The sequence below is a fragment of the Lissotriton helveticus genome, chromosome 4_1 (genome assembly GCF_964261635.1).
Source record: "Lissotriton helveticus chromosome 4_1, aLisHel1.1, whole genome shotgun sequence".
Taxonomy (NCBI): Eukaryota; Metazoa; Chordata; class Amphibia; order Caudata; family Salamandridae; genus Lissotriton; species Lissotriton helveticus.
Window position 1 is genome coordinate 1,845,103,729 of NC_136063.1, and position 18,779 is coordinate 1,845,122,507.

The window sequence follows — 18,779 nt, forward strand, 5'->3', positions numbered from 1 at the left end:
AGCAAGAGACCTAGACTCTCCAAGCTTAGCAGGTCGCAAGATACCTGCCCTAATGTTCGCTGATGACACTCTTTTACTATCTAAATCATCTATGGGTATCCAGCGAACATTAGAGGTATTCTGTTCTTTCTGTAGACTGAGGAACTTGGAGATTAATCTCTCCAAAACCAAGTTTGTGGTCTACAATACCAAACTTTCGAACTGCCCTCACCCCCATCTGGATGGAACAGTGCTGGACCTAGTGTCTACCTTTGACTATTTGGGGGTTACACTCAACGACAGAATGGATTGGGGGTCTCACATCGCTAATAAGCATGGGCGGATTTTGCGGATCCACGATTCACGAATTTGCGAATTCACGGATCGTGGATCCGCAAAATCCGCGGATTTAGCGGATCGGCGGATTTGGGGGCGGGGCTTCCTCGAGTGTGTGGGCGGGGCCAAACAGACGGGGCTTCCATGCGAGCGCACATGCCTCTTGTGTGTATAAAAGGTCAGAGACCGATCAGAGCAGCAGATTAAGAGACAGAAGCCCCTGGTCACAGGAACAGCACGGGGATTGCGCTTGTGAAAGTCAAAGATGCAAATGCCTCTGGCCAGCATCACAGCGGATTTTCGATGGTATATTTGGGAAGAAGGCACATCTGCCCAGCCTCCCAACGCTCACGATTTTTTTTGGGCTGATGAATGAGTCACTGCATTTGCGCTTCAACTAGTTCCAGCGACCAAGTGTGTGTTACTATGCAATCGCGCCGAAGTGCGCAGGGGTCCCTTGAGTGAAATGTCCATCATAGTGGGTAAATGGCGGGAAGACGGTGCACACCTCGAGTGTGTGGGTGGGGCCAAACGGACGGGGCTTCCATGCGAGCGCACATGCCTCTTGTGTGTATAAAAGGTCAGAGACCAGCATCACAGCGGATTTTCGATGGTATATTTGGGATTATTTTTGGGCTGATGAATGAGTCACTGAATTTAAGCTTCAACTAGGGCACATGCGTTATTGCTATCTGCAAGTGTTTCCTGTTGAGGTTTATTTTTTTTCCAGGACCGTCGTGCCAGAATGAACCCTGCCCTTCATATTTATTCAAGAAGACACCATGTAAATAATTTACGATGGCGCCGGCAAGCCTGCAAAAGTTACTTAATTAGCTTCAACAGGAAGCTCCAACTGATAAAATAAAGCAGGCGCTCGAGCCCCTGCTTTATCTTATCTGTTAGAGCTTCCTGTCGAAGCTAATTAAGTAACCATTTGAGGATGGCGCTGGCAGCTTGCCGGCGCCATCGTAAATTATGCATTAGGCTTGAACTTTTGACCGCAAAATCCGCTCCGATCGCGGATTGCGGATTCTCGGTAAATTCGCGAGAGTTCGCGGATTTACCGAAAATCCGCAAAATCCGCGATCGGAGCGGATTTTGCGCTCATGCTTAATCGCTAAGGCTAACCTGAAGTTGGCCCAATCATCTGGCGGCATCCTAAAGGTCTTTAACGAGTCAACACTAAATCTGCTGGGTCCGCCCATGGAAATCTATAAAACCCAGGCGAGAGGGTGTGCGCTTTACGGTGCAGACCTTTGGGGTCATGTCGGCGTTGCCCCGCTTTCACTTATTGAGAATAGTTTCATCAGGGGCCTCTTGAGACTTCCCTTGAGTACTCCTCTGACCCCTTTATGGCTGGATCTAGGTGTGGTACCTATATAAGGAGATTGTGTCAAACCGTCCTCTTCTGTACTGGAGACGACTTTGGTCCACCCAGGAGCCTATAAGCTATAGGGAGGACTTGGGGAATCTCCTGTCCAGAAGGGGTGTGGGGAAAATCCCCTGGCTAAACTACATTAAGCACCTTTGTCAGGCGCTTGGACTGGGGGACATGTGGTCTTCCCCTGAGGAGACCTGCATCTTGATATTCAAGAAATCGCTGAGCTTGGTACTCAAGCGATACCGAACTGATCTCACATTAACAAACTCCTCTTTGGGTAGGCTGACCAACACCTTTTTGGATATTAAAGTCCATCCTTACTTTGAGAAATTTTTGGATGATATTCAGCCCCCTCTGGCTAAAAAACTATACATCCAGTTTAGACATGGTTCATTGCCACTCAGGGCTGTAACATACAAGTGGTCTATAGCCCTACGAGCAGGGAGTTCTTGCCCAGGGTGTGAGGGCAGTAGTGAGACAGATCTGCACGTTTCGCTCTTCTGTCCATCTTACTCTAAGGCAAGAGCCAAATGGATCATCCTACTTTGTAAATCTAGGGGTCTTAGGGACTACCGGGAGGTATTCAGAATCCTTAAATACGACACCTCCCCTCTGACAGTGTTTGCAACTGCTAGATTTCTTCTGTCGATGTGGTATTCAAGGTGCGCAAAATTGAAAAGTGGAAGCTCACAAACTACTGATACTCTAGTAATTTAAATATTGTATTATGAGGTTCCTTACTAATAAAATGCCTAGGGATTGTTTAATGTGACTGCCATTTTTAATCATGTAGTCCTCTTTTATGTCTGTACTCTCCCAACCTTTTTAACTATTTTTATGTATATACCATGCTTTAGGACCCCTATGTAACACTGTCTTAAATTACCCATTTTATCTGTAAATGTGTACATATGTCTTTTTATGGTTTTTAACCGATAATAAAAGCTTTTTGACTAACTGACTGTTCTTCTTCTTCCTTGTTTTGCAGATCTTCTCCCCGCAGTTTTGTTGTATACACCTCTTTCCTTCATTTATTTTGTCATAATTATTGTATAGGTGACCTTGTTTGTTTCTTTTTCTCTTGCTCGTGCGGCTGTCTTGTTCCTCGCTGCCCCCCTCCCACATTAATGTCTCTTGGTCAAGTGTCCTCTATGACTAAAGCCACTTGGCTTTTTGTCATCCTCCTTCTGTATTCACCTCTTGGGGGATTGTATCTCCCTATTTTCTCCTCTTTTCTATATTTCACTTCTTCGTTTCTCCCTACTTCTCCTCTCCTTTCCTCCCCCTGGATGCCTTTTTTTCTTGTCATTTTCTACCCTTTTTTTTCAGGCAATCACTTTCCTATTCACTCTTTTTTTACATCTTTCTTCTTTTTAATTCAGCTTCTGATTCTCTATTGTTTTCTCAATTCACTCTTCTTTCTCTTTCTTTAGTGGTTATAGTTTCAACCTCTTTTCTTGTCCACTTTTCTATAAGATCTCTACTTTGCCTACCTATTTCTATCCTGTCTACACTCTACTATTCCTCAAAACCTTTCCCCTATCTGTTCGCCTATTCTTCTGCAATTTCCAAAGATGAATGGTGTTTGCGTCATTTCTTGGAATGTTAAGGGTATTCGCAACCCTGTTAAGAAACAACATGTTTTATCTCACTTAGCAAGACTAAAATGTCAAGTTGCATTGCTGCAAGAAACTCACCTTACGCTTAAAGATTTGTCTTCACTGTGCAAAGAGTGGGTGGGCGAAGCCTTCTGCTCTCTGGCAGTGAAAAACAAAAATGGTGTTATTATTTTGCTTCATAAATCGTTATCTATTCAGTTAAAAACTGAGCTTAATGATACAAACGGTAGATGGTTGTTTTTGAATGCTATTGTTAATAATACAAATTTATCTTTTTGCAATGTTTCCGATCCCACTGGTTTAGGCTTAACTTCTTGGAACGACTTCTCCATGCTACTCTCCTCACATGCGACTGATGATTTAATTGTTGGTTCCGATTGCAATCAGCTCATGGACCCCTTTTTAGATTGGAAATCTCAAGCAAGATATGTACCTGAAAAGATGCAAAAATCCTTTTACAAAGCTATCTCCTACAGAGGCCTTATAGACTCCTGGAGAATTTCCCACCCTGATACATTAGAGTTCTCCTTTTTTTTCCCTGTACACGCATCACACTCCCGCATAGACTATATTTTCCTCACTCAACACACTTTCCAATTCATGACTAATTCAGAAATAGGTTCTATCCTTATCTCAGATCACGCCCCTGTCATACTGGATATTAACTATCCCTCTTCCATTCTTACCACTCGGTGTTGGCGTTTCAAAAACTCCCTTCTATTAGATCCCCAGTTCACTGAGCACTGTACTCTTTTCATGGATGAATTTTTCCAAAATAATCTTCATTCCACATCTCAATTACACTTTATCTGGGATGCTTTTAAGGCCGCCGACAGAGGTTTCTTTATTGATTTTGTCTCCCGGAAGAAGAAAAAAGCTCTCTCTCAATCTTCACATATTCTCAAACAAATAAAAGAGCTTAAACATCTTTTTTTCACCACCAATTCTTCTGATGCACTTTCCTCCCTCATTAAAGCAAAAATGGAATACAATAAACACACATGGGATGCCGCATGCAATAACCTCCTTAAATTCAACGCGAAAACGTATGGTGGGCGCAATAAGGCAGGTATATCCCTTGCGAACTATCTCAAAATCAAAAAACAAAAATCCAAAATCACTGTTATCATTGATATCCATGGGGGTCGTCATTTCACTGATGACAAGATTATTGACTGCTTTGTCCAATATTACTCCTCTCTATATGCTCCGGAATCAACCCCCTCTTCTAGTCAAATTGATTCTTTTTTTCAAACTATTCCCAAATCCCTGGACATTAGTATAGATCTCTCCTCCCTCGATGTAACTATCTCCACAAAAGAGATACTCCATGCCATTACTCTTCTACCCAAAGATAAATCACCTGGTCCGGATGTTTTCACTGTTTGCTTCTATTTTAATTTTAAGACCATTTTACTACCACACTTATTTTCATTGATTAATAATTTTCTTACCATGGGGGAATCCAAGGGTTCTTTTCCACAGGCGATGTTATGTTTACTCCCCAAGAAAGATAAGGATCCATCGCTCTGTAAAAATTATCCGCCCATTTCATTAATTAACACAGATTGTAAAATATCAAGCTCCAAGGGACACGGATGAGGATTCAGAGCAACACGCTGTCCGGGGCTCTCGAGGAGCTTTCTAGTGACAGTTAATACGAGGCACCACCATCAGAGGCATAAAAACGGACTACACCTCCCATAATTCTAGGTGACAATTCTCATACAGAGCGGACCAATAAGGACCCACGATAGGAGGAATGAAAAAGAAGGTGTGGCCGTGAGTGTGCCGGTAACTGCAGTCTCCCTTTGAAAAAGAGAAAACTCTCGAAACGCGTCAGGGTTGCAGTTTGCTGCTTGAATTAACGGACCAGCGCGATTGTTTTTACCTGATTAAAAGCTGATGGGGAAAAGCTACTCCGTGTTTGTGTGCTGCCTAACTGTTGGACATTCCCTTGGAGCTAGATTGTAAAATATATGCTAAAATGTTAGCCATTCGAATAAACACTGTAATTCCTGATCTTATTAATATCTATCAATCTGGGTTTGTCAAAGGAAGATCTATTACAGATAACTCAAGAACTCTTCTTAATATCATTTCCCTTGCTTCAAAGATGGATTCCCCATTTGCGGCTATCACCCTAGATGTTGAAAAACCATTTGATAGGGTTAGTTGGGATTTTATTTTTAGTGCGCTTAGGTGGCATGGTTTTAGTCCCCCCATCATTTAACATATTTATTTGTTATACTCCGCCCCTTCTACTTCTACTTGGGTTAATGGATCTCAATCTTCTTATTTTCCTCCCCATAGAGGTACTAGACAAGGTTGTCCCTTATCTCCCCTTCTTTTTATTTTAGCTTTGGAACCTTTCTTAGAAAAAATGTGGCGCTCAACGTCCTACACTGGTTTTTTATATAAGAAACATGATATCAAATTCACTGCATACGCAGACGATATTTTACTCTATATCTCTAATCCAGTCACTTCTTTACCTGCACTCTTCTCTTTATCAAAAGAATATTCCTTAGTCTCAGGATATAAATTGAATATGGATAAATCTGAAGTATTGTCACTTAATAAATGTTGCCTTCCTCACATGTTCCACGGATCTGGAATGGAATCCCAAAAGCATCAAGTGTTTAGGCATCCTATACACTAATAATATCAAAGAGACCATTACATTGAATCATACTGATATTCTTACAAAGCTCTCCTCACTCATAGATCGCTGGTCTCCCTTATTTTTATCTTGGTGGGGAAGATTAGCAACTATTAAAATGATGCTTCTCCCTATTGTTAACTTTTACCTTTCAATGCTTCCTAATTTTCTTCCCCTTCATTTTTTTACACTTACACTTAGAAACCGCACTTTTATAAAATGTTATCAAATTCTTATGGAATAATCGCAAGGCTAGGATTTCTCTTTTCTCGCCTCCAACAACCCAAGGTTTTGGGTGGGGTTAATTGTCCTAATCTCACTGGATTTCACTCTGCCTTTACATTAAAACAAATATGGCCTTACTTAGCAGATTCCTCCTCTCTTCCTGTGACTGCCTGGAGTACATTAGAACTAGCGCAACTCTCACCTTTCTCTTTTCTTACAGCTACTCATTTATCTCAACCCCCCAAGCGTTTTCTCACACCCACTTTCAAGCATTCAAAAGCACTTGCCCTATTAATATTTCGCTCTTTTTTGTCTCAAGTGCAGTTTCATTCTCTTACTCCGATTTGGTGCAATAAATTCTTAAAGATCAACAATAAAGCGCTTTTTTTGAAAGAATGGATCGATAAAGGCGTTATCCTTTATGACACTCTTCTCAAAGATAATTCTTTGAGGGATTTCTCTGATATCCGTACAACTTTTCACCTGTCCAACACATACTCCTCCCAATTTCCCTTGCTTAAGCATGCCCTAACTACTTTCATATCCCATCACAGTTCCCTATCCACCGCTGTCCTGCAAGATTCCACTCCAACAGATTTCACTACTCCTCTTGAAGCTGCTGCTATCTACAAATTACTTTCCCGCTCACTACAGATCGGCTCAAATCTAAACTTGAGCTTACTTGGGAAAGGGATTTATTGCACGAATTTTCTTTTCCAGTTTGGGACACCATTTGGTCTAAAATACACACTGTTTCTCGTTCTGCCAGTACCACACAGACTCTATATTTGTGTTATAATCAACTCTTTTTTACACCCTCTGATATTTTTAAATTCAACGCCTCAGTTTCTAAGAAATGTTGGTCCTGTTCATGTGCTGATAGTGATTTTTTTCATATGTTTTTTCATTGTCCGTTGATCAAATTCCTATGGTCTCATATTTGGTTCAAGCTAAATGATATCTTATGTACGAACCACCCCTTTGATATCGTTCATGTTTTTCTAGGTGGCTCTTCTCCCATTTGGAATGTTCAATGTACTGTTCGTAAATTTATATATTTGTACAGAGCTATTTCTTTTCAAATAATTACAACAAATTGGAAAGATACCTTGAAGATTTCATATAGTGCATGGTGGAATCTCTTGTGTCATCACCATAGACTTGATCATGCCTTTGCTACTACTGTACCTCTTATGATTAAAAAAGACTTGTTATGGTTACCTTTAACTAATTTCCTTTCTAGACATGTCCCTTGAATTTCCCTTATAATCTCTGAGTTTGGTTGCCTTTTCTTCTCCCTTCTCCCTCTTTCTCCTTTTCTTTCTTTTCCCTCCACTCTTTCTCTCATCACAAAATACCCTTAAAATGCATTTTCCCTTGGTACAATTTCTAATTTTCCCTTTTGGGATTTTTGTTCTACCAATATATTGTGTTATTCTTCGATCTATTTCAATGCTTCTTATATTGTAATGATGTTTTGCATGGTTTATTTTATCCAATAAAGCTTTCTAAACTAACAAAAAAAAACACCGAGGGAGGGTGACATGTAAGTAAAAGGTGGGAGGAGTACTTTTATGTTTGGCATGTCCTGGTGGTGACAAAGAGCCTATTTAATGTTTTACTGTGGGGAGATCTACCCTTCTCATAGGCCAGCATTGGGAATTCATTAATACAGTTTTAAGCAGTAATTCCTGATCACAGAGGAGTGTCTTATTTAGGTTTCATATCTTTAGAATGGTAATCATAAATCCTCCTTACTGGTGAAGTAAGATTTAACATTACAGTTTTAGAAATGCAGCTTTTAGAAAATGAACATTATTCTGCACTTACTGCTCATTGTGCCTTGCAGCTTGTCTTCAATACATGTCTGATTTTGTGTGACAGTTACACTTTGCACATTTCTTCTAAGCAGCCACAAACATAGGACAGTGAGGCTCATCTGCATTCTGAGCACTCATCTGAATTCAACTGCATTCTGACGGTAATTTCTGGGCAGGGAGCAACGGGGGGACTGACACATTTCAATAGTTAGTGTCCTGTCTACACACAATGCACTGTATTACCCACCACAAATAGCCTGGCAGACAGGACTGGGTTCAAAGGGATCCTTCTGCACTTCAGAGAGCTGCTTTGAAGTCACCCCTATATCAAAGGCACATTAGGGTATACGTACTGTGACTCTGACATCTAAAATCAGACACTCCTAGATCTTGAACTGTAACTCTGTCAGAAGGACTTCTGTGCTGCTTAAAGGACTCAACAGAACTGCTTTTCTAAAAAGAAATGGACTACGTTTCTGCTTGTTTCCCTGCTCCACCCTGACTCTGCTGAAGTGATCTCCAAGCTACCTTTCCTCCTGTTTCCTGAAGTCTCAGGGACACAAAAGACTTCCGGCTGAGCTCTGCCTTCTGTGAGTCATATACCCTTGCCTGAGGAACTGTCTCCTGGTCCTGAACCTCAGAAGTGGGAGTTGTAGCTGTTTTGTTAAAAAACTGATGGATTATCACCTTTGCACCGATCGGAACCGATGCATCGCTTATGACGCCGAACACAACTCAAGGACGATGCAGCGACCCAACTGTGTGGAAAAGATGGAAGCATCGAGCCCTCAGCATCGACGCTTTGCTACGTCAAAGGTTGTTCCTCAGTGGGCCCTGCGTGGGTCTCATAGCCAGCTTGCCCTCCAACGTGGTTGGCCTGACCTTTGGATTTGCAGCAGTCCCTCATGTCCTCAAGCAACCTTTTGACTGCTAGTGATTTCTCAGCACTGTTTTTGCATTTAATCTTTAAAAAATAATATCTCTACGTCTACTGATTTGATTTTTTCTCATTTTGGTTGAGGATTACTGAGATACATATTCTCTATGTTTCTAAATCTCTGCAGAGTCTTTTTGTGGTGTATTCAATGTGTTACTAAGTGTGTGTCACAAATAATTTACACATTGCCTATATGAGCCTGATGGCTCTGTGCCAAGCTACCAGAGGGTGAGCGCAGGTTATTGCTTAGTGTGTACCTAGCTTACCCTCACTAGAATGGTGTTTCTTGCCTGGCCTGGGTTCATACCTCAGCCAATCAGACATCCCATTTCTAACACCTGCTATGTACCAAAAATTTTCTAAATGCAATGTAAAGAGGCATTTTGCCAAAGTATGTTGTAACTCAAGATCATGTATATCTAGATAATTTTGAGCAAGATGAAGATCATGAATCAGAGAAAGAAGATGCGCAAGTATTCATGACAGTGTATTTAAGGTCAGTGATCAGTGTAGAGACACATGTGTTATAATGTTGCAGGTGAGGCAAATTCTTTGCAGATCCGTATCACTCTGTACCTTCATTAACAAACCGGTCTGATAAGATTTATTTTTATTAACACAGTAAGTACTGAATTACTACAACCTGATGTCAAACCTCTATGTTTCATAGGTGTGCCCATCAAACTACTTGCTTTACCTGAGTTGAACTTTGAGTTCAAAGGTTTATCAGCTGAGTGTAAACCGTATGTCTCTGAACATGGTCCTTCTGTGTTAGGATGATGGGATCAGGGGAGATGGGGATTTTGCTTGACCTCAATAGTCCAGAGCCTGTTTTAGTTGTGAAGGATGAGAGTATATTTGTGGAAACGATTTCCAAAGATGTCCCTACTGTATTTTTGGATGAATTTGGTCAATTGAAGGTGTTTGTGTATAAAATTAAAATAGATGTGCAACCAAGGGTACACAAAGTCTGTAATATTTCTCTTGACGTAAAAGATTAAGTGATTGTAGAATTAGATAAACTAGAGAATGCTGGTGTGATTGAGCTTGCTCAGTAATCAGATTGTGTTGCGCCCTTGGTGGTTGCACACAAAGCAAATGTTAAATACCAGATGTGTGTAGACCATACAGGCCTCAATAAAAACATTCTCATTGATCAATTTCCATTACTCTGTATTCATGAACTGCTATCTTTTACTGAACATATGAACTCAATTTCCATGATTGACCTAACGCCTGCTTATCATCATTAATCCTTCCATGCTGACAGTATACACTTTACTGTCTTTATCATGTCTGTTGGCAGCTACCAATTTGAAACTTTGCCTTTTAGGTTGGCTTCAGCCATGGCCATCTTTCAACAGCTTATGCATAAAATGTTCAAAAATATATGGAATGTTAAATTTTTCTAAGACATAAGTTAACTGTAGAAGCATCAAAGTGCACATTTGCAACTAAAAATGTCACATAACTAGGTCATGAAATCACCTTTTGAGTTATTTCTCTTAAGAAAGATTTGGTTGAACCTATTAGATTGGCACCTTCACTACGAAATAAAGATGAGATGAGTGCCTTTGCGTGGCCAGTGGAATATTATTCCAAATTTGTGTAAAATCTTTCAAGCTGATATACCCGCCGAGGAAGTTATAAAGATTGGGAACAAACCTGTAGGATCTCAAGAATGTCCAGAAACTCTTAGGTGTATCAAGAAAATAGCTTTGTGAAGGACCATTGTTATACAGGAATGACCCAAAGTGTAAAAATAATGTCATGACTGCTGATTATAGCGGAAAAGGGTTAGAGGTGGTACAGTGCCTGGTCTATGGGTCTGGAAAAGAATGAGTTATTGCTTTTGCATCCCAATCTGTGACACCGTCAGAAGAAAGATACTCAGTCAGTTCAATCAAAATAATCTTTATTCAGAAAAATTTCCATAAATGATACACAAAGAAAACACAGTCCTATACATAAAATATGTATATTTTTTAAATCATAACAATGTAAAGTAATACACAAATGCAACAATGTTTCATCGGTATAACAGGAAAATCAAATATTACTGAAAGAGATTTAATTAAAGTTATTAGTCTGACTCTTAGTGCAATTTTCATAAATAAACAGTCAGTTTCCTTTGCTTAATGGCATGAGAAACAAATGTAGATACTGCAAAGCATAATTCCTCTGTCATTAAAGTACATAAATAATTAAACACATCCTTAAAATAGAGCAGTTTATGTGCTATAAATACTGGTTTTAAAAAAAGATTCTTTATGTCCTGAAAAAATTAGCAAAACAAAATAAAATGTTCAGTTGATTGTGCAGCTGTACCATTACATGGACATTTAGGAATATTTTTCTTCCACACACCCTTTCTTGGAAACACTACTACAAAATGTAAAGTACCCAACTGAAGCCCCGTAAGATAAAACTATACATGTGTATTAGTCTCAACTAATATGTAGTTTGGTATGTCATTACATAGTTTGCCTCTAGTATATTTCTTCACTCTCCCTGGATTCCCTCACAGCTTCCCTATAGCCCATAAGGAGCATCTTCAACTCTTTTTCATTTTATTATAAAATACTTGTTGCATCATCCAGGGGGAAGTTTTTATCTAATACAGCCAGGAGGCTTTTAACATGAGCGAACCAGGGAATGTTATCCCTACCATCAAGAGCCAAGCAATCTTGAATTATCTGATGCACATCAGTCCTCTTCAGCTCCTTGACGCCCCTGGGATAAGTTATCGCTTTATAAATGTAATATTCATTCATTCATTCATTCATTCTTTAGTAAACTTGGTTCCAGATTTACTCCAAGTACCGTGCCAAAACAAAAGTGCATTTATGTTAATGGTATCTTTAATTTGGGGGTCCACAAGTTCACTATTAACAATATATGAAGAAGTGGATAGCATTCATGCGAATTGTTGAAGCAAGAAGTTATTCTCCAGTGTTTGTAATAATTTACTACTTGACAGCCCCTTCAAGGCAGACCCATAGGTATCACTGCTAATGCATTTGCTTTTATACAGTAGCAGCTTCTCTTTTATGGATTTGTTTCCAATTTTGGATGCAAATATGAATATTGTTTCCGAGCTTCTAATAATTTTCAATTTGCCAGTTTTTGGGTGAGGACACGTTGAACCAAATACTCAGTCATTGAGAGGGAAATCTTTGTGTGTGTGGGGTCTCAAACAAATCTGCAAATTCATATTGCGGATCTAAAGTGGTGGTGAGATATGATCGTAAACGATTGTGTAATGTACTAACCACTTACGGTCTTGTTAGTACTTCACCAACAATATTCAGGTTGTCAATGCACCTCATGTATTATATACCGAATTCTTAATACCGAATTTTACCGATTCAGTATTAAGAATTCGGTATTTGCAATGTACGTAAAAATTCTGTAATATTTACCGAATCTGTAAAATTCGGAAAAAAATGACCGAATCCTCAATACCGATCGGTATTTCTGAATTGGTATTACCGATTTGGTAAATATTACCGAATCGGTAAATACCGATTCGGAAATTCAAAACACCAGCAATTGAAGAATCAGCCAATCCTGCGCATCTACCACCCCTCCCAACCAGGAAGTGGCCACACCCATGCAGGTGCACTCAATCAGAACCTTGTGGAGAGGCTGGGAGTGCAGAGGAGAACAACTGAGCCACTGGTGTACTTTTGCTGCAAAACTTGCACAATGGCTAGCCAGGACACAGAATGAGAAGGAGGTGAAAGGAAGAGGAAGCTGAAATTCAGTGAAAGGGAGCTGCAGGTGCTGGGTGAGGAGGTGGTAAAACAACATACCAAGTTGTTTGGGAAGCAGTCCCTGCAAGTTGCTGAATCCGAAAAAAGGAAGATCTGGCTGGGAATTGAGGCACAGGTGAACGCCATAGGAGTGACCCTCCGGGACATTGAAGTGCTTAAGAAAAGGTGGTATGACATCAGGAGCATCACCAAAAAGATGATGGCGGAGAACAAAAAACAAGCCAGCCAGACTGGAGGAGGAAGGAACAGGGCACCTGCCCTGACTGCACTTGAAGCGGTACAAAAGGGGGTAGTGATGGACGGAGCATCTGAACCAATCAAACACTCACACCCAGTCAACAGATCTGGGTTTAATCCATCATCGTTCTTTAGCCCACTCTGCCACCCCAGTTCAGACATGGCCATATGCAAATCAGTCTGACCCTGTGCCTCATGGGAACAGTCCAGCCCGATCTGCCAAGCCATGCCTCCCTGGACCGAAAACAAGCTTCCTAGGACCGGTTTCTGGCATTTCAGACATCTTCAGTCAGGCTTGCTTGAATCCAGTGGCAAAGTGAGCAAGGGACTCACGTCTGAGCATACCCTGCCAACTTATGGAGAACAAAGCAGTACAAAAGGGGGTGGTGATAGACGGAGCATCTGAACCAATCAAACACTCACACCCAGTCAACAGATCTGGGTTTAATCCATCACCGTTCTTTAGCCCACTCTGCCACCCCAGTTCAGACATGGCCATATGCAAATTAGTCTGACCTTGAGCCTCATGGGAACAGTCCAGCCCGAACTGCCAAGCCATGCCTTCCCTGGACCGGAAACAAGCTTCCTAGGACCGGTTTCTGGCATTTCAGCCGTCTTCAGCCAGGCTTGCTTGAATCCAGTGGCAAAGTGAGCAAGGGACTCACGTCTGAGCATACCCTGTCAACTTATGGCAAACAAAGCGGTACAAAAGGGGGTGGTGATGGACAGAGCATCTGAACCAATCAAACACTCACACCCAGCCAACAGATCTGGGTTTAATCCATCACCGTTCTTTAGCCCACTCTGCCACTCCAGTTCAGACATGCTCATATGCAAATCAGTCTGACCCTGTGCCTCATGGGAACAGTCCAGCCCGAACTGCCAAGCCATGCCTTCCCTGGACCGGAAACAATCTTCCTAGGACCGGTTTCTGGCATTTCATCCGTCTTCAGCCAGGCTTGCTAAAGAACGGTGATGGATTAAACCCAGATCTGTTGACTGGCTTGGCAGTTCAGGCTGGACTGTTCCCATGAGGCACAGGGTCAGACTGATTTGCATATGGCCATGTCTTAAATGGGGTGGTAGAGTGGGCTAAAGAACGGTGATGGATTAAACCCAGATCTGTTGACTGGGTGTGAGTGTTTGATTGGTTCAGATGCTCCATCCATCACCACCCCCTTTTGTATCGCTGACTGCACTTGAGAAGCTTGTGGAGTCCACCATAGAGCCAGAAAGTGTCTGTGGAATCGGAGATGCAGACAGCTCAGCCAGAGCTGCTACCAAACAAGGTAAGCAGCATTCACAGCAATGTGCACCCCCCCCTTCCCTATCCCAATTACCCAATTAGGCTGTGTGAATCCCACCCCAGTACAGGTTTTTGTAAAGACCAGCAATGCATTATGGGAGATGTAGTCAGTGAAACCCCTATCATGACAGTAATCACACTGAACAACAAGGCATGTGACACACATCAGTGATAAGCAAGCAGAGGACATTGAGATAATGTGCTAAAAATGAACATTTATTATAGCTATGCAGGACTGCCGGACTACTGAGCTAAGGTACAATTTCTGTCCACAAGCGAAACATCGTGCAGGTCTGCTCAAGAGAAGGCAGGAAGGGCACCCCGGAAGGAAAGAGTAGAGGAGGCCAGTGCAAGTGCAGAACACACCACCACCACCGGCATCACCACCACTGCCAGCTTCACCACCACTGCCAGCGTCACCACTACTGCTAGCCTCACTACTACTACTAGCATCACCAGCAGCAACACCACCTGCAGTGGTTAGACCCAGGAGGCATGCTGTTGCCACACTCCAGGAGATGGAGTCGTCCTTAGAAGAGCCCAGGGGGGGTGAATTATCTACTGTGCCAGTGGATGGCAGTAATGCTTGGTCACAGTCAACATCAGAGAGAGCACACACAGGTGCCAGACGCCACAGGGCCTGGGAAACCAGTCCACCATTGCGGTGGGAGGATCTTGGTGTCTTCGCAGGGCTGGAGGCAAATATAGTCAAAGTGCAGCACCTGCAAGGGAAGGCAATTTAGTCGGTACAGCGGCAAATTAAACACCTGAAGAACAACATGGTAAACATTGACAAGGGCATCAGCACTATGACCTCCATGCTGAGGGCATAAGGGAGATGGCTGAGGGCATGAGGGACATGTCTCAGTCAGTCATGCTGCTGTGCAGCAAACTTGAAGAAGACAGGATGGCACGGCGCAGGGAGAGGCATTAAATGGAAAACCATACAAAGGTAGTGAAACGCCTCTCAACAGCCACTTCTCTGCTCTGCAGGCGCTCCATGGCCATGCAGGAAGGGATGGCGCACTGCAGCCGTGATGTCTCTAGGGGCCTTGTGAAGGTAACGACTTCACTTGAAGTGCTGCTCACAAGTCAGGCTGCTAATACTGGTACTGTGGATTTGGGAGAGAGTGAGGAGACGACCGGTCGCAGCAGCATCTCGCCCCCTGTGTCTGAGACCTGGGGGAGCAGCAGACGGCATGGGTCTGGCACTGGATCCACAGATAGTGAAGACAGTGTGCTGATGGCATCCAGCAGTGTTGTGCATGACCACAGACGATAATGCAACCCACACTTCCTGAACTGAATTGGGTGAAGTAACCCATGACTTCCTATGCGGCTTGTCACAAATTTGACTGGCAAGTTGTGCCCTTTGCGTAGTGGCGTAGTGCCCAGAAATTAAAACTACGTCATTTAAATACAACAACTGGCTGTGTCTCCTTACTCACTCAGAAATAGTTGCATGTGATCTCTGCCCTTCTTTGTCTCCCATCTGCTGCTGGCGCCACTCCTGCTGCGTTGGGTTCTGGCTCAGCAAATTCATCATCATCATTCTCAGAGTCAGTCAGTTAAACTTCGGTACCTTTCTTAGTGGCAAGGTTGTGCAGCATAGCACAAGTTGCAATGATTTTGCAGCAGATGATGGGTATGTACTGACGTGCGTCACAGCTTTTGTGGAGGCGGCGGAACCTGCTTTTCAGGAGTCTAAACGTGCGCTCCACAATGTTGCGTGTTGATTTGTGTGCCACATTGTATCGTCTTTCACTCGGGGTTGATGGGTTTAGGTAGGGAGTGAGGATAAATGACCGCAGAACATAGGCGCTATCACCTAGGTGAGAAAGAGAGTGCCATTAATTACATTCACCAACACTTTCATCATCAGTATCCATCAGCCATCAGAGTGTGTCACAGTGATTTACCTAGCAGGTATCCTTCTACAAATTCTCCCGCAGCCAGGCGAGTGTAGATCCCACTGTTCTGGAAGATGTACGAGTCTTGGGTACTCCCTGGAAATTTGGCCATGATGTCGGTGATTATGTTGGCTGCATCGCAGATTACCTGACCATAATGGAGTGGGTGGATTTTCTGTTCCTGTAGATATACCCAGTGGCTGCAGGTGGGCAGATTGGAATGTGTGTCCCGTCAATGCACCCTATGACATGTAGAAACTATGCCATTTGGTAAAAGTCAGTCTTGGTTTTCAGCAGTTCTGCCTGTGTGTTTGGGAGGCTTATGTAGTGATGCATTCTTTGCATCATGGCATCCAGGAACTTCTTAAAGAAACGGGACAGGCAACTCTGTGACACCCCACTTACCGCAGCTATCACCCCCTGGTAACTGCCAGATGCAAGTAGGTGTAGGCTACAGATCACCTGCACATGTGGTGGTATGGCGTGCGCCCTTGATGTTGGATGCTCCAGGAGTGGGTGCAGATACCTTATCAGGTCCAGGATGGTGTGGGGGTGTAGCTGTACCTTTAATGGATCTCAGCCTCAGTCAGTTGGAAGAGTGTGATGCGCTGTCTGTGAAAGCGCTCCGCCCGTCTACAGATCCTCACTCCTGCTGCCTGTAGCTGTAGCTGCCTTGCAATTACATAGAAGGCCGCCATAGTGATCACACTGTTGCATTTTGGGACCGTTTAAATACATTGCACATGATTACCACCTGCTTTCAGTCGGTGTTAATTACCGACTCCTAAATACCGAATTTCATGCAATCTCTTTTCTCGTTTTTCCGTTTCTAATTTACCGATTCGGTATGTGGCTGTTCGGTGATTCCGTATTGGTAAATTTTTAATCAGTAATAACAAATCAGTATTCACTGATTCCTTCCCTACATCGCGTGTGCCTATTTACCGGTCGGTAACGGTGACATTTACTGATTTTTGCTGTTACCGACCGGTATTGGGCCACCTACATATGGCCCATAGTGTGTGCCTTGCATTCACAATAAGGTTGCTGATTTTTTTAGTAGACTACCTTTACCGATCAAGGAAGACATAAGTGGTGAGTGTGATGAATGCCTGGTGGCGAGTTATCTGAAGTGGATTTGCAAGGTGGGAGTGCAGGGGTACGGACTACTTCAATGATTATAGATGGCGTATTGTCAAAAGTGAAGCAATTTGAAAACAATGTTGCCTGAGGAAGGAATTTGGGTAGTGATTTAATAACATCCTTGGAAGATAGAAATTATCTTTCTAGATAAAATGATTTGTTAATCAGGTCTAGACATATGATTCCGCCTTGTACATTATGCAACACGAACATGGCAGTATGTTATGAAGGCCATCTTGTAGTAGCAAAAACGGATTCAAGGATTAATTATTTGTATTGGTGGTCAGGCATTCCAAGTGCAATAGAGAATGTTGTAAGAGGATGTGTGAAGTGTGTGAATTTGGTTTTGTGATTCGGTATCTGGTAGCAGTGTTTTTAGAGGATCGCTTCTAATTTCCAAATCGCAGCGACCTGTATTGTTATTTTGAGGCCAAATGCGGGTTGCAAAACATTAATAATTTACCACCTCCATGTAGGAGGTGGTAAACCATTCTCAAATGGGAAGTGGTCAAGAAGGTACCCCTTTCACCTTTGAGAGTGAACAAAATGAAAGATACCGCTTGGTGATAACGCGCTATACAAATGCCCCATAACATAACATAACACAGATACATTTTCCATTTTTTTAAACTCTTCCCATTTTCCATTACAAAAAAGATTGTTTCATTGAAAATCAATCACAGACATGGTGGCCTGCTGACCACAGTAGGACACCATCCCTGTGATCACTAGCATTCCTAATGGGTCACAAACTGCGACCGATCTCATTAATATTCGTGAGGTTGGTTGATGTGCTACCTACTAGGGACTGCTATTTAAAAGTACAAATTAGCAATTGAAATTTCTTAATAGCAATTCTGTAAGAATCATGATTTGGAACTCGCTATTCCAAAGTTTTGTACGTCTTGCCTCTTTTTCAATGGGACCTCTTGGAAGAGGCATCCAGCCTCGTGAAGCCCTCATTGGCTACAGCCTGCAGCTTCATCCCACTGGAAATTTTCAGCTTCCAAAACTTATAAATATTCACTGCAACTTTGTTCAGTGGCTCCCCGACGACAATAACTTTTCCTCTGACACTGCCAGGTGTGTTTGCCCCACTAAACTTTACCTTCTCAGGAACCTGTGTAGCCCAACCGCGCTCCATCAAGGTTGGCCTTAACTTTTAACTTTGTCCCAGTCTTTGGGCCACTAGTAACCCATGGTTGGCGCTTTGATCTGTGAGGTGTTATTTTATCACTTGAAACTTAAAAAATTCACAATTCTGGCTATACTGATTTGATTTCATCCATTTTGGTGCAATTATATTTATTAAAATGTTCCCTATTTTTCTAAATTGATGTGCGATTTTGTGTTTTCACTTTAATACTGGTTGTGTGCTGAATAAATACTTAACACAGTGCCTCTAAGTTAAGCCTGACTGTTTTTATGCTAAGCTACGAGCTACTTGA